The sequence below is a fragment of the Crocodylus siamensis genome, chromosome 3, assembly GCF_052110815.1.
Source record: "Crocodylus siamensis isolate JL-2025a chromosome 3, ASM5211081v1, whole genome shotgun sequence".
NCBI lineage: Eukaryota > Metazoa > Chordata > Crocodylia > Crocodylidae > Crocodylus > Crocodylus siamensis.
Genome location: NC_143397.1, coordinates 82446342 through 82461834, shown reverse-complemented (window position 1 = coordinate 82461834; position 15493 = coordinate 82446342). Strand labels below are relative to the sequence as shown.

General features: G+C 44.7%; 1 long non-coding RNA gene across 1 annotated transcript in view; it reads left to right on the top strand.

Annotated features, from left to right (window-relative positions):
* Positions 1-15493, top strand: part of LOC149868463 (uncharacterized) — a 118391-nt gene that overhangs the window by 70634 nt on the left and 32264 nt on the right. Inside the window, exon 3 of the long non-coding RNA XR_016441257.1 lies at positions 3713-3852. This is a non-coding gene — a long non-coding RNA (uncharacterized LOC149868463). The remainder of the gene's footprint in view (positions 1-3712; positions 3853-15493) is intronic.

Below are 15493 nucleotides of genomic sequence, written 5' to 3'. Positions count from 1 at the left end.
GCTCAGGGGATTAGTAATAAGAGAGGGACGTCTTTTCCCCCTCCAGGTCATTGGCTCAGCTCCACTAATTCCAGCCAAATCTGGCAGTGTTTGAAAGCCGGTATCTTGTGACAGACAGGCAATGTGCACCATACATAATGAATCGGTGCTTCAGTGGATAGACACCTGTCCTCCCGTTATCTCGCAAAACCCTCCATGGCTATTGCAACTTCTTGGCCCATTTGTTGACAGATTCAGTGGAAAAGCTGAATAGACCCTGACACACTTCCCTCCTGGAAGGGGGCCCTCCATGTCTGCATTGGCTTGTTAATAGATCTGTTGGGAAAGCTTGCAGTGATGTAGAGACTGTCTCTCTTCTAGGCTTAAATACAGGGGGCCAAGCCTCAAAAGGCATCCATTTCTTTTTATCAGCACTTCAAGGAAAAAAAAGTATTCTCTAAAAATAATACTTTACCTACAGTACAAAGAATATAGTTTCATTATACAGCCTATTATAAAGCCCTCTTAGTTTATACAGTTTCTGTTGTACGTTTAAATAATGCTGTTTGCTTGTCTTTGAAAATGCAACAAGGATTCCACCTCTGTTTCTCCTCTGTTTCATCTTGTCTTTTTCAGGCCAAGTACTGGGATTGTTGCTTGTGTTTCTCACCACCTTAGGGGATTATTTACATCAAAAGAAAGAAAGAACAAGAAAGGAAAACACTGTGATCAGCTAAAAGTGTTAATGAAAATAATTTGTCCAATTTAGATTTTGTCATCATCCCCTCCTTTTCTTTTGCTTGGGTATACTTTCACAAAAAATATCTCTACACTAGTTGTCAGTTTCCTCCTTAAGACATCCTGCTTCAGGATATCAGGATGTGGATGTGAATATTTGCAACAAAAAGCATCCATATCATTGACACAAGAATCATTTTTAGTCTTGTGTTTTTTCCTGCTCCCTGAAAGGTGGGCAATAGGGCACATATCTGTTACTCAGTCTTAGAGGAAGGTAAACTGTGCATTTCCTCTACAAACATGTGGAAGCTGGCCAGCCCAGCAGAGTTCAGCTGGAATCAACTGGGGAAATGCCGAATGAACCAATTAAGACAGGAAATAATAAAGAGGAAACCCATGTCCATCATTATTAATAGTGAGGGATTTGTTTTGGGAGAGGAAACGTCATGAGTTGTAGAGAGAGAAATGAGGCAGCTAGCAAGACCCTCCCCCATGTCTGCATAAAGAGCAGCATAACAGTATATAACTAAGGAGGCACAGTGTGGGGACTCCCTCTCCAACTCAAGCGAGTTCAGCAACTGAGTGCAAACACAATTATTATCTCATATTTATATTACAAAAACCTGGTACTTGATGTTGTACCAATAGAGACAAATGCAGATTTTCCATCAGGGCCATATAGTCTTCAGATGATAAAGCAACATACTGCAGAGGCAGGAGACAGTGAAATAGAAATATTTTTTACTTGTGCATCACTGTCCTGGAAGGAGAGAGACACATGTGTTCTGCATGCCTTCACTAGAAAATAACACATCCTTTGCCCCCTGTACAACCTGCCTGTATCACAGTGATGAAACAGGCATTTAATATCAAGCAGAATCCACAGGACTGCTACTCAAGTCTTGCACAAGTGAGCAGCAAGTGAATAGGCAGCAGGGGGAAGCAGGCAGAGCACAATAGGCACTTGTACACATGATGGTGGTTTAGTCCTCGGGGTTTTATTCTCTGCCCCCTAAATTGAAACAGTTTCAATTTTCCATCATGTTAGGGCAAGAGGCCCAATCCTATTTTCCTTTTTTTGTCGGAGCCAGAGCCTGCCTGAGGCCAGGGAGTGAGCTGATGGCAGGCTGAGAGGCCCCTGATCCTTTCCCCTGTGGTGGCAATGCCCTCAGGGCTACCCAGTCAGGCTGCTAGCAGACTGGGTGCTGCCCCTACTTGGAGGTAGCACCCAGCCCAATCCAACTTTTCCTGAAGCCTGCCTAGGGAGCAGTGCCAATTGGGCTTCCAGCAGGGATGCTTAGGGAACAGTTGGAGCAGGCTGGGTGCTGCCTCTGAGCTGGGGCAGCACCCACCACCCCAGTACCAGCCCGCCCAGATGACCCTGGCAGCTTCTGCTGCTGCAGAGGGAAGGACCAGAGCCCCTCCAAAAAAATAAAAGGATTGGGCCCCTCACTGCTTCTGCCTTCAGCAGCCACCTACTGAAGGCAAGAGTGGTGAGAGGCCAGATCCTTTTTTTCTGCAGTCTGCCCAGCTCTCCCACGGAGGGAGGGAGGGAGGGGGGTGAGCTGACAGCTGCATCATTGCAATTTGCAGTGTTGCAAACGAAATTACATCCAGATGTAGTTTAGTCTGAAATGATGCAAACTCATCTAAGCCCCTCCCCAAAACTGATGCACATATCGTATGTGATGCTATTACGCCACACAAATGACATTTTTGTCACATGTACATCGATCAAGTGTACTGGACCAATCCAGAAAAGCCAGCGCTGAATGAAAACTCATGTGTATGAGATACAGGCCTGGCAAGGATTAGTAGCAAAAGGATAAAGCAGACTGGAAGGTGACTTTCACCACCAGGTCCCATACCACTTTCTAGAGCAGGTCATCATACTCTTCACTTGCTTCAGGACTTGTGGTACTACCGAGCCCAAAATAAAAAGGATTTTTCTTTTTCCTTATTAGATCCATGTTTCTGGATTTTTTTTCTTTAAAAAGAAATAGAAACAACATTTTCTGCTTGAAAAAGTCAAGAAATAGTCATGTTACAGTGGCAGCCACATTTAAGAAAACCTTATACATTATTGACGCATTTAGTTCTGTCTAGTTGCCTTGCCTTTACCTTGAGATGTTCAATAAACCCTACTGCAAGGTCTCCTTTCCTTTTTCCCACAGGCCCTGACCTAAAAGTGAATTTAACACAAAATAAACCTTTAGGGTATTTTTAAGCAAAGCTGTTCATTACGTCTGCTGGAGATCATCTCCACTAGGTTTTTATACTCCCTTTACCTTTCTTTCTCCTCCCTCCCCCTTCTCAGGAGAAGGTTTTAAAATGGTAAATGGCAGGATTCCAGATGTTGTTACTGCCAAAAATTAATTTGAAAAACAAAAGAGAATGTAGGCTGAAAAAAGGAGTGGGAAGTCTGTTGGTAAGTAGCCTTCCCTCAGCATCTGGGAACGTAAGCGTTGGAAGAATAACTGACTCCAATTTACCTTTAAAAAATGGGGCCCTCAGCAGGATCTTGGATTGCTATGCCTCTGTGCTAGAAGAGGACCTTGCATGCTGAATTTTCTGTGGGATAGGAGAGCAAAATGCCATGCAATTTAACTGGAGGTCACCAGTTTCTAGGGAAAGGCTGCAAGATAGTGTATGCACTGTAGTGGGACTGAAGTTGAGAAATAAGGTGGGAAAGTGCCTGGGCTCTTAAGAAGATGATCTTAAGAAGAAACTGGATCTGTTTACAGAAGACTGGACCGCGGTGCTATGTAGCGGAGTGGATACTTTCAACAAATTTACTTCTGTTTATTTATATAGACTTACCCTCACATCCACTAAAAAGGAGTACCCTTTTCTTAGGCACTCCCTGACAAATCTTAAACAAACAGCCAGGGAATAGAGCACTCCTGTAGCCTCCCTTCCACCAAAACCAATAATAACTCAGCAGCAAAAAAACATAGTTAAGATCTGCTAATAGAGCCTTTCCATTCCTTCTCAGGTCAGAAAAACAAATGGGCCTTTCAGTATGCCCTGAACATCAATAAACTAGATTTTTGCAAAGCCAGGGCAGGAACACACTCCTATGCTGAGAGACTCTACAGAGACAGTTCTGTCAGCTGCCCCTGCTCTCATAAATGGGTAAGTCTCCAACTTGAGTATTGCTTCTCTTCTTCCCTGTGGTGCTCTCCACATAAGGAGAGATAAAATCAAGCAGGTCCCAGTCACCCAGATTTATAAGGCAAATTCTGCTCAGTAATTGGTAGGTAGCCAATACAGATACAAAAGCATTTGCATCAGGAGTTCCTGCAAAGATATGCTGGGTTAGGGGGACACAAAATAAAACCAATTCTGCACTGATCTCAGTTTCCAGATCAATTTGAGAGAGAGCATTTTGCATATGGCAAAAATCTAATCAAGCGGGGAGTTACAAGCTCTGTCAGAAAAGATTGGCTGCAATCCCTTACCCAAAACTAGATGTCAAACTGTGAGATCAAAGCTCCTGCCTGATTTTCTAGGAGTCCAATCAGATGCCATAACAATCTGGAGATGGCAACAGGACCCCTTCATTCAGATGCACATGAATAAGGGCTGCAAGATAAGGTCCTAAGGTTTGCTTGTTTGCTTTTAATTAGTGTGAATATTTATTTGTACTGTAGCAGCCCATAGAGACCCTTAATGAGCTGAGGTTTCTATTGTGTGGGGTGCTGTACAAACAAACAAAAAAAGAGACAGTCCCTGCCCTGTAAACCTAGGAGGCAGGAAGAAAAAGGTTGCTTTTCTTTTACATGGAAATTAAGTTGCCACAATGTGCTTAGGGGTGTTTTATATAACAGGTTTTGTATTTGTTCCTGAATTGATGTAAGCCTTTCCCTGTGATAATATTTCACTTTTCTGTTTTCCCTGAAGATCCTATAATGCAAAACCTTTAGGCAGTGTTTTGGTTGCATTCAGAATGTTTTCCTTTGTTGCTCTTTTCCCCTACTCTTGGATCCAGACTTAAATACACATTATTAATAAAAGCCTCACATTCATTTGACATTTTTTTTTAGACCTGGCCCTGCAAAACAAGGATTTAACTCTTTGGTTACACACTCATTTGCTTAAACCATAACCATTTGCTTAAGCCATAACCATAGTATAGCCACCTTTCCAACTCTAATGTGTGATAGCTCAATTTGCTGAGAAATACTTACTCAAAGAGCAACAAGTTAGTATTTTATTAGTCATGGTAAAATTGTTGACCCATTAATACCTATGGAAATTTTGCCATTGAGATTAACAAGGTTAAAATTTCATCCCTAGCTATTTATGATTCTCATAATAACTTTTACCATCATAATATCTGTGTTCCTTCTAAAATACAATAAGTTAAATCATGACAGGCTTATGGACCAAAGTCATGATATTAAAAAATGTGTGCCCAGGTTCGATGATCATAGAGACTTTATGTAGAGCAGTTCCTTCTTTCCTTTTCTTTTTTCCTGCCTCTTCTAGTATACCTTTTTTCTTTCTTCTCTTATTTGCCCCCATCTCCTTTATGACTTCTTCTCCCTTCATCTGTACTGTTTTGAATTGTTTCTATGAGCAGACTGTTGGAAGTAGTGAGCTTTAAACTTTATGGCCAGGGACAAAAATTGTGCATAAACTGGTATAAGTGATCAGAAACCAGTTCTAATCTGTAACACAGCAGAAGTTCAGTGCACATCCCCACACCTCAGCAGGGGTTCTCCCATCCTGGGCAGGATCCAAGCTCTGCCAGAGAGGGAATCCCCCCCACCTCCCACCCATCAGCATGGTCCAGCACTGACTGATGCCCACTGCTATGGGTGTAGGAGAACAGTCCCTCCAACCCAGGGCTCCCATGCCTCAGTGGAGGTTTCCCTGTGAATTAACTTAAGTTGGGAGAGGATCTGGGACAGAAGTGCAATAGATTAGTTTAATATAAATCAGTTAAGTTAGACACTGCATTTTGAAACCTGTTTATGTGCACTGAACTTCTTTTCTGTTACAGGTTTAAACTGGTTTTCATTCACTTATATTAGTTTGTGTGTAATGTCTGTCCATAAGTGCTATGTTATAATTTGCTCTGTAAGGAAATATTGTAAGAAAGTCTTGTCTCTCATCCGTCCTATACAGACTTTAGCCTTGAAGTTAGTAGTTCCATCATTCCTGAAAAAAGCAGCTGTCAGGGAAGGTCACTGTCAAACTCTCTGGTAGCTTGGGCCAGTTTTATTAAGGACTCTGAAAATTAACAAAAAGGACCTTGAATTTGACTTAGTATTTCATGGAGAGCCAGGGAGTATTTTATGGGTGGAGTACCAGAGTGAGCTGCACTTGGGAACTGATGTTACTTAAGAGAAGAGCTGCTGTATTTTATTTTTGACTACTGTCACCTTATCTGCTGAAATGCTTATTTGTACTATTCCAGCCTGCAGAGATAAGTCATTTGTACTATTCCAGCCTGCACTAGATAGGATGGACACAGCCCCTGGAGGAAAAGTTCTATATAGAAAAGCCTGGAGCAGGGAGAATGAGCAGAGGACGAGCCAGTTACCAAGAAAGATGCACTCTGGAAAGTGTTGCAAACTATTGTTTTATTTACCCTGCCTCCCTTTACGGGGCTGGATTCTTGGCTGGGCTGAGTTTGCACTTGGAGTAGAGGAGTAAACAATGGGATATCTTAAATCCAGCTATGTGCTGCCCTAGTCCTAGATTAATAAAGAACTGAAACTAGCTCTGGCATAATTTACAAACTCTGCTCTAAACTTTTCTGGCTGAAGTGGTCCCATAGGGACCACTCTTCTCGCCCAGAATCAATGGAACGTGTTCCACTCTTCCCAATTCCCCCTGTTTTCAACTGAGACTTAAAAAAGGTTAAAGTCACTGACGAGGGTTGCCCCAAATGGTGAAATCTGGAGAGGAGAGTGTCCTTAAACTACATGATCATTAATGCGCTTTTGCTACTGCGCATTAAATTTAATGCCTCTAATGTGAGGTACTAAATAAAATGCACATTAGGCTGCCCTAATGTGCAGTAGCAAAAGTGCACACTTTTTTAGTGACACTTAATGTTCAATAGCCTATTTTTACTGTACCTTAGCATATTGGCATGGTTTTTGATGTGACACTTCAATGTGCAGTAAAATAGGTTGCTGTCCTTTAAATCGCACATGTAGATGCACCCTCAGATGTGCAAACATGATTCACAAAATAAACCCAGAGCTTCCAAATAGGCATTCATAGTGTTATGAAACATTGTGACCTATTGTGGTGTTTTTGAGTTCTTTGCACTGAAAGAATTGCTCTATTATTTTTCTGTACTCCAAAAACTTGTGAAAGCTAAGAGCTGGCATTTTGCAACGGGCTACCTTGAGTTTAAAAAGAACTAGGGGTGTACGAAGCAGACCCTATTTGATTCAGATTTAGCCCAAATCAGGGACAGTGATTCGATTTGATTCAGATCACTGTCCCTGATTCTATTCAGCTGAATCCAAATCTGAAGATTTGATGCTCCAGTTGAAGATTTGGAGAATCAGTGATTCGGACATAGAGACAGCTTTAAAAGTTTTTTCTACATACCATGAGGGTAGCAGGCATGGCTCATGAGCACTGCGATGGTGGGGTGGATGGAGTATCTCACAGGAGTATGGGGGCCCCTCTATGTGCTTGGCGGCGAACCCAAAATTGGATGAGAAATGCTTCCGGTTCACATCCAGCTTTGTCAGGGAGTGCGCGGGGGGCCCCTGCTTCCCTACCCCAGCTTAGTGGTTAGCCACAAGGGGACCCCATGTGCCCCCCACCCCAGACCCAGGAGGCACCAGGCACTGAGCCAGGGGCAGCGCAGGGGCCCCCCCCTAGAATGCTCCCTGGCAGACTGGAAGTGGACCGGAAGTGCTTCTGGACCACCTCTGGGTCTGCTGCCGAGCGTGCTGGGGAGCCCCCCATTCTTCTGTGGGACACTCCATGCGCCCTGGTATTGCAGCATTCATGAGCCCTTGCTACCTAGAGGTATGTAGAAAAAAAAATTTAAAGCTGTCTCTATGTCCGAATCTCTGAATCTTTTTGAATCTCTCTGAATAAATTCCATTCAACTTGGAGAGATTAAATGGTCCTCTGATTCAATTCAGAGATTTGGCCACCAAATTGGGCCAAATCTCCACCAAATTGAATCAGGGACCGAAGCTTTGTACAGCCCTAAAAAAGAACCACTGCACTAAAGGTAGCCAGACAGAGGAGCAGAGGGGTGGAAAATGACAGACAGGAATAAAGAGAGAACACCAAAGGTTTGCTTCCCATATTAATGCACATTTCTCACTTCCCTGCAGAGGTTACTATTAGCACAGTATCTTTTAATTTTATCAGCAATAGTTTATTCTGACTGTTTGTTTTTGCAGAAAAGGGAAAAATAATAGGAATGCTACCCTCTGCATTTGGTCCTGTTCATTTTCTGCCTGAAATTACAATTGTCTCCAGGTTTCTTGAGTACAAGTGAGTAGGAATAGCACAGAGGTGCAATATTACATTAAAAATCTTTCTGTTTATATAGTGGTTTATTTTCCTGTAGTACCTCCAAGCAAGTGTCAAAAAGGTCAGATAAAAAAACTGTGTTCTTTGAATTCCCAGCATGTTCCTCCCTGCCTCATTGCAAACACTGTTGAAGGACATGATAAAATTCTCCTGACCTGCCCAGGCATCTTTCTTCAGCAAAAGCAGAACTGAAAACAAGATCTTCTGGAGCCATTTCAGCACTTTCACTGAGATCAAGTGTAACCCAAATACGAACAGGAGGCAAAGCACAAGAATGCCCTATTTGGTACTTGAGAGAAACTGACTTTGCACGTGGTTTTTCGGTCCTCTTCCTATAACACGAGAGAGTCTCTCATCAGTGCATTCCACGGCATTTTAGTGGTATGCTGTGCTCTCACATCATTAAGTTGATGGAGAAGATACTTCAGCTGCAGTCTCCAGAGGTGTGGGGAACAGGCTTGAAAACTGGGTGGGATGCTTTTCTTCATTGTAGTTTCATTGAAGTCAATGGTGCAGTGTCAATTTACAACAGCTCAGGACTGGGACCATTGTAACAATGTAAATGGGATCCCAATGTTTGTACTTGTTCTCCCACCTACTCATATCCTCTAATTTCATGCATATTTAATACTGTTTTATACACATTGTAGGTTCAGTCCTGCAAACCTTAAACAAGTCTCCTCTGGGGGAGTTTACAGCAATATACCCTGTCTTCAGCACAGGATTTTCAGAGGGATTTTAGGAATCCATGCAGAGGGAAAAGATGGGAAGATCAGGAGGAGAGGTCATGTAACATCCTTACACTGATAGTTCTGGGGATAGCTTTGGGGATAAATGCAGAAACAAAGGTAGCCTGTGGCAGTAAGATATTTTGCTAGTCCCTCCCTTTATAGGGAAACGAAGAGGAGTCTGATGCAGCTGCTGGCAGCAGGGCCCTAGCAGTGCCATCCTCAGCCAAGCACGATGTGCCACTCTGTGTCACTCTGCAGCTCTCCTGGCTACCCCAAAAGGCAGGGATAGACATTACATATAAACTGGCTTAAGTGATCAGAAACTGGTTTAAACCTGTAACAGAACAGAAGTTCAGTGCACATACACCAGTTTGAAAATTACTGTAACTGGCTTGAGATAAACCTGGTTGAATGTAGTATCAGACTTAATTGATTTGTGTCCGACTGGTTTATCTGTTCAAGACCCCTTCCTGGGTTAAATTAAATCCAGAGCCCCGCCCAGATGCTTTGCTGGGTGGGGCTTTGCTCTCTGCTTCAGCCCAGCAGGGGCAGCCCCTCCCCTCTGCTCCCTGGCCGCAGCTCCAGCAGAGACTGCAAACACACCAGGATCTGCCTGGCTTCCTTCTGCTCCTCCTCTTCACCACTCCCTGCTCAAGCTCAAGCTTCCTTCTGTCCCCTGCCCCCTCCCCTCTGCCTTAAACAGACATACAGCATTAGCTAGCAGACCACATGCTGGCTATGGTCCTTGCTGTGACAGACAGGACAAAGGCAGACAGGGCAGTGTCAGCTTAGGGCTTTTTGGAGCTACTCAAATGGAGCTGGTAATGTCCCTCCATTCTTTCCTTAGAAAAGCTGTTTAAGAAGAGCTTGAACTAAGTTGTTTTCTTAATCAGCTGATAAAAATTGTGTTAGCAACTCCCTGCTGGACAGCTTACAGCGGGGTGGGGGAAACTCCCTAATCAGAGCTGCCTGAGGAGGCCTGGTCATGTGCCCCCCACCCCTTCCAGCTCAGCACTGTCGAAGGGAAGAGAGGGCTGCTCTAGCTCCCCCTGGCTTCTACCCTGAGCCACTACAGGCATGTGCTTGTATTTTTTTCAGTCCAGAGGGGATGTCTCTGTGGTTACAAACAGGTTTAGCCTAGCCAGGTTAGACTGACCTACAAAGATTGAATCAATTCAGGCTCAGGCTTTTTGAATGTCTGTCCCTAGCCCAATTCTACAGGGAATGGACCCAGCCTAGACCTTGCTCTAAAGAGTGAGCAGAGGACAGCCTTCTGATTCTACCTCTGGTGGCATAATTACACAGAAAACTTCAGGAAGGAAATTTATGCTTTTACTCCCTCTTTCAGGATTTTCCACTGGAGGAGGCGGCTAAGTCCTGAATAAGGACATCTAGCATTTAGCATTATATTAATGATTGGCATTGAAGATAGACCTTCAAAGCAGACCGGACCCACATTAACTTGCAGAAGACAATGTTTTCAAAGGAACCCCCAAAAAATAGCTTCCCATGAATGTGATATGAGCAGTCTTCCTGTTTGTGTGCATAAAATCTCTTTGCCTGCACAAGTCAGCTGATTGCAGACAAGAGCTGGGTACACAAATGCCATCTGTGCATATTAAAGTGTGTGTTGCGTAAGTAGGTATCTACTCATGCATCAGGACCTTTTAAACATGTGCTCCCTCCCTCTGGGTCTAATGTTTTAAGATGCCTCCCTCCCCTCAAAAAACAAATTTAAAAACCTGGCCGGGTCAGTTCCATTGCAGAACTCCACTTAACAGGTTGCTGCTGCTCATTAGAAAAGTAACACAGTATCCCCTATGGGAAGCCAGAGCAGTGAGTTAGTTGCAGAGAAGAAATTACCTTCTTTAAGTAACACATTTTTTCAGGCTTGGTGGGTTTTCTTTAACAGATTGGATTGCTGTGTGTATTAATTGCTTAAGTGTCTGCTCTTTTTAGATTATAGTAACTCTTCCGTGGTTCATTGTGCCAGACAAAATGAACTGTCCTTGAAAGTAAAATCATCTTGCCTGTTAACTCTTCCCTACAAATCTTGTCAGTCATGTGTATAGTAAAACCAGCTTTTAGTTTTTGTACATTGTAGTGTGCTGTTGCCAAAGCATATCCCAGTTTAATGTTTTGTTCGGGGGCAGTGGGGGAGGTGGTTAAGTTTCACACTTTTGTGCTTCTTTGTGAAAATATTTTAAGTATCTCAGCAAATGACTCATTACAATACCTTATTGCACTCAGCAAGAGATTCCCTGCCCCAGACAAAGGGCAATCTTTCCTAGTACTTCAGCAGTATTTCACAGGATACAGAAAAGCCTTTGCTGATGCTATGTGCGCTACCTTCAAAACTGAAGGCAACATAGCTGTGTTAGTGCAGTGCTGTGAGCATGCTAAAAAGCTTTGCTTACACATAATTATGCTGCTTCTGGTTCTGGAGCTAGCACACACACAGCTATCATGAGGTATCTTTGCAGGGTACTGCCTTGCACTATAAATATGCCTTAACACAGGGATGGGCAAAATACAGCCCATGGGCTAGATCTGACTGGCCAAATGATTTTATCCAGCCCACAGCAGATCCCTCGATCTCATCCAGCCCAACCCATGCCATGGCGCACAGCTTGTCTGTCGTACCCTTACCACTGGAGGCAGTGGACTGGACAGGTGGGCAGGCAGGCAGGCTCTGCATGGAGACTGGGGCCATGGGCAGGCAGGGAGCAGCATCTGGGAGCAAGATAGGCAGGTGGGGCTGGGACCATGTGACAGTGTAGAAGTGATGCCCATTGCATGGTTAGCAGATCATGGCTGTGCCCCATGCCGCAGCCCCATGTTGTCACCGTCCCATGGCTCCAGACCTGGCCCTAGCCCTAGCCCTAGTCCTTCCTGCCCATCTTGCTTCTGGATGCCACCCCCTGTCTGCTTGCAGCCCAATCCCATCCGCCCAGCTAAGCATGCCATGCCCATGGGGGTCCTGAGTCATTCTCCATGGCCACCCGCCCACCCGCTCCATCTGGCACCCCCAGCAGTGGGTGCAGGGCAAACAGGCTTGGGGCTGGATAGGATCAATTGGCATCTCCCTACCCCCACCCTCCACCCACCATACTGGTCGGTGTAAACAGCTGTGAAGGGGGCCAAGGCCAGTCATCACCACCCAACCCCAGCCCTCAAGAGCAATCTAAAGTTCCTTAAGTGGCCCTCCAGCCCAAATAGTTGCTCACCCCTGCCCGAATATGACTTCGAGGATTTAGGTGTTTTACTAAACCTGGAAGGATTTATGCAGAAGTGCCAAACACACCTCAGGCCAAAATGAGCCAACAGAGCTGTATGGTCTTGCCCAGGAGGCCTCCAGCAGGGCAGGGAATTTGGGAGTGAGGAAAGCAAGGGCAAGACTCATTGCAAAAATCTTTGGTATAGAGCCTCATTAGGTATACAAGTTGACAGTGGCGGGTGAGTGACAGCTGCATTAACCCACCTAGCCACTGCTACTCACCTGAACCTCTGCTGCTAGGTCCAGGGAGGAGGGGTGAGTGTGGGTTGACTTTGGCACCCTTGTTTAAATGCTTTGCTAAACTGAGACCTTGGAGCCTGTTTTTGCAAGGTCCTGAGCACCTGCACATCTGGTGAACCTCAAAGAAAATGAGCATTCAGCATATGTGCAAGTACTTGTGCACTATTTTTTTTAATTTGTAGCGGGAAGCCTGACAAAAAGAGTTCTGAAGGCTTCCTGCATGGAATCTATAAAATGAAGCAGTACAACAGAGACAGAATACTTTGAGGCATAATGCTTATGGGAGTTCTTTATACTAAAAGTCCACCATTTGCCAGCCTGACAACACCTGCTGTTACGAATGAGTTCTTATTTACTGGAGAGTTAGTTATACTTCACAGTCATAGGTCTGCAAGTAGCCAATTGATGTATAATTACATTTGATCATGTTCATCACATCTGGAATGTTGTATCCTACCTCACTACCATGCTTGCTGGTATTAAACAGCTTACGACCACCCAGCCCCTTCATGGAGATGCGGTAGTATAACTAAGTGTGGTGACAGAGGCAGCTGCTCTGGGCACCCACTTTGGAGGAGGAGGGGCCTAAAAATAACAGCTGCTACAACTGCCAGCTACCAGTACTATTGCCACCAGCAGCCCAGAAAATGCAGCTGCCCCATGCAATGCCACTACTGAGGGCACAGAGTTTCTCTGCTATGCCTCTGTGAAGATGCAACTGAAACCATTTGTGAAGCTCTGTGTCACACCTGGTCTGTAACTGTACTCAGACAACTGAATTAGTAAAAAGGCTTTGTACGATGATTAGAATCATAGAAAAATGGGGCTGGAAGGGACCCTTAGGAAGTCATCTAGTCCAATCCCCTGCTCTAGGCAGGATTGTCCCCATCTAAACCATCTCAGCCAAGTGCACTTAAAAACTTCCAGTGGTGGAGATTCCACAAGCACTTCAAGTAATCTGTTTAACCGCCAGTGCTTAACATTTTCACAGTGAGCATTCTCCCTAATATGCAAACTTTACATTTTAAGATCATTAGTACTTGTCCTGTCTCCTGTGGAAACAAAAAGTATTGATCAAGATTCTCTTTATATCTACTCTTCAGATATTTGAAGACTGTTATCAGATGACCCTTTAGATTTATCTCCTCCAGATTAAATTATGTCAGTCCTTTCAACCTCTCCTTGGAATTAATACTGATTAGTCAGTGGACGGTATAGAGAAAATTGAATGATAAATTTGGTATGACAGAACAGGGGTTTTCAACCTTTTTTAACAAGTGTACCTCTTCCATCTCAAAGTTTCAGCTCATGTACCCCTTTATATTTTTTCTTGTTTTTAAGGTGGGAGGGGGAAAGGATTGAAGTTACCATGGTGAGGGAGGGAGTAGGGCTGGGGCAGGGGCAGCTGCTGCACAGCTGGGGTGGAGCACAGGATGGAGCTGCGAGGGGCTCCTCCGGAGGGGTGTAAGAAGGGGGGGTGGCTCCCACTGCTGCAAACACCCTGGGAGGGTATGGGGGGTGCATGCTCCTGGATCTGCACATGGGGTGGGATGGGCTACAAGCTGGGGCTGAGGCTGCACTGGACTCTTCCCGGCTGGGGCTGGGCTGGGCTCCACACAGGGTGGGCGGTGGTGGTGCTGGGAGGAGGGCTGCAGGAAGGGCTGCAACCACTCCAGAATTTGCTGTCACCCCCCACCCCTCCTTCCCAGCACTGCCATCGCCTGCCCGGAGCACAGTCCCTGCCCAACCCCCCTGCCAGGAAAAGCCCAATGCTGCTCTGTCCCCAGCCCACAGTGGCAGCCCACCCTCGCTCCGTGTGCAGATCCAGGGGCACATGCCTCCTCCCTCCCATATTCACCCATGGCTCCATCCCATGCCTTGTCCTGGCTGGGCCATCTCTATCCCTGCCCCACTCCCTCCAACCTCCCTCACCTCTGGTGGGGCCTCAATCTGCCTCCCTCATGGCCCTTCCTTCACAACAGACTTACCTGTTGGACTGGGCTGCTCTCCACACTGATGACCTGTGCTCCTGCATGTGGCATTTATCAGCCACATTATCAGCCACATCAGTTCTGTATACCCCCTATGATCTTTTTTAGTACCCCTAAGGGTATGTGTACCCTTGGTTGACAACCACTGTGACAGAGTGAGGGAGAAAAAGAGAAAAGAAGGAAGAGGTCTGTAAAGATCTCGAAAAGTCACATTGACAAACATGAAAGGAAACACTTTCATAATCAATTTGGGGCAGTTACATATTGCTTACATTGAACAATCATGTCTGAAAGCAAATTAGGGGAAAACTGGGTAGTTTTCATTTAATAGTTGTACCCGGGCTACATCTGGCTTGCAGGACTCCTGGGCAGATTTACAAACCGTCATCTGTTTGGAGGGCAAAGGGAAGGTTTCTCCGCTAGGCTGGGGCAAATATAAGTAGAAATCATGATGTCCACTGGCAACTGCAGCTAAACTATGGCATGTTTCTGTGGGATGGGGGCGGGGGGAATATATATAATATAAACCAGCACACAAACACACAGAAACCAAATGAAAATGTCAAGTAGTGCATTTCAAAGGTTTTCTGCTCCATTTCCCTGTATGGTCAAGTGTAACCAGAAACTGACTACTGCATTTGTTAAACAGAATGGACCACAAGTGATAAATAGGGAGAGAACTATAATTTTATTGAATTGCACTCAATAGTACTCAGAATGTGTTACAGTAATTTTATCCCTTTTAATTCTGACAGCCATGTTTTATTCATTAGAGGCACCGAGTGCAGATTCATATAGAAGGCTCTGTTATGATAAATTATTTCTGATTTTGGGTGATATAATGAGCAGTAACTGTTGCACTAGAATCATAGCCACTTCTGCTGATTTATCTTTTAATTCCAAAGGATGGAGGGGGAGAGACTGCTTAGACTAGCTTGCACATTCTTGTAAACTGCACACCCAATGCAAATTACATGGTAAAGTTTTGAGAGTCATAATTTGTTTCACAAATA